The following is a 2,010-nucleotide window of genomic DNA, read 5'->3' on the forward strand; positions in this document are numbered from 1 at the left end:
TTGACTGACTATTTTTCTAAGTGGGTGGAAGACCATGCATATGAGAAGGTCAGGGAGAAGGAAATCATCGATTTTATTTGGGACCATATCATATGCTGGTTCGGAATGCCAGCCGAGATCGTGTGTGATAATGGGAAATAGTTCATCAATAGCAAAGTAAGCAAGTTTCTTGAAGACCACAAGATCAAAAGGATCCTATCAACACCCTACCACCCTAGTGGGAACGGACAAGCAGACTCGTCCAAAAAGACCATACTCCAAGAACTGAAAGAGAGGTTAACCGATGCCAAAGAAAAATGGAAGAAAATCATGCCCGATGTCTTATGGGCATAGCATATGACTTCAAAGTCTAGCACCGATTCTACCTTATTCTCACTGGTTTACGGTGCTGAAGCCCTAATACCAATTGACATTGGAGAGCCAAGTCTCATGTTCTGATAAGCAACCAAGGAGTTGAATGAAGAGGCCATGAATACGAGCCTGGGGCTATTAGACGAAAGGCGTGAATCTACCCTTGTTCGATTGGCCGCCCAAAAACAACAAATTGAGAGATATTACAACTGAAGGGCTAACCTTCGACACTTCAATGTCGGGGACGTAGTATTAAGAAAGGTCACACTAAGCACCCAAAACCTGAACGAAGGGAAGCTAGGGCTGAACTGGGATGGACCATATCAAATTATCGAGTTCACTGGAAATGGATCATACAAACTCAAAATAGTGAACGATGAACCACTACCGAACAACTCGAATATAACTCACTTAAAATGATATTACTGCTAAGGTACGACCCCATTCTTTTCTTGCATTTACATTTTGAACTAATGTTTGCAGGTAACCACCAAGGACCGGTACAAATTTTAAAGTCTGAAAGCACGCCTTGCACTCATTTTCGCTTGAACCGGTTTTGTCCTAAATGGGTTTTCCAGCAAGGTTTTTATCGAGGCAACAATGGATCGTGCTAACTTAGAATAGAAGGCCGGTCGTGAATCGGTGTACATGATCGCATCAATAGTATCTGAGGCTTTTCTCTATGATTAACCTCGAATACTGGGGGGGCATTACCCTCGGATATCAACTTTGGCAAGGAAAGAGACTTCGTGATTGAATGGTCTCGACTCGATCGATAGGATTTATTGTAAGGGTCAAATGTTAAAATGAACTATGCCCGCATAGATTGCTCGAGTCCTAGCACAAAGCATGTACACATTTATAACTATTATGCACAAAAATAAAAAGAAGTCTTTTCCTTGCGGATAAATATCTTGTCCCTTAAAATTTTCCTTGCATTTTTTAAGGAATTTCCTACATCTGATCCCCTAAAGGTATAGATTCCAAGGGCCACCTTAATCTGAGTTCGAACAAAAACACTCACTTGGGGACTGCTGTCTGAAAACAAACTCGGATGGTCTAAGCTATCAGAGCTCGGGGGCACAAGACCTAGTAGGCAACACCCTAATTTTAACGGCTACGACCATCCACACCCGGGAACTGTTATCTTAGGCAATCCCGGATAACTTGAGATAACGAGCCTACTGGGAAACACTCAAACTAAAAAGGCTATGGCCATATTAAAATGGCTTAGAGACGTCCGAGACCCCTAACAAAAACAACAAGGCCTTAAAATTTCTTAACCGGTTCTAAAAGCTACCCTCGGTAAACCATAATCTAAAAAAGTATAAGTACTTTGGGAAAAAAATTTCGGTCACAACGAACCCCCACGATGCCTTAAAACAAAATAATGTTTAAGGCAAGGCTTGTTCGAAGCTACAAACATAACCTAACTATTTCATGCTAAGGCATTTAAATCTTTGTAAATATAAATAATAAAGCAAAGATAAAATCAGAAGTTGTTGAAGGGAATAAGCCTTATATAAATATCAAAAAAAAATTACAAGGGCCAAACAACTCCAATGAAAATTTTTACAAAGGCCAAACAGCCTCAACAAAAAGGTAATACAAAAGGCAAAAGACAAAAATGTCTGAAAAAGAGCAAAGTGGCCTAGTCTT

The sequence above is a fragment of the Nicotiana sylvestris genome, chromosome 3, assembly GCF_000393655.2.
Source record: "Nicotiana sylvestris chromosome 3, ASM39365v2, whole genome shotgun sequence".
Lineage (NCBI taxonomy): Eukaryota > Viridiplantae > Streptophyta > Magnoliopsida > Solanales > Solanaceae > Nicotiana > Nicotiana sylvestris.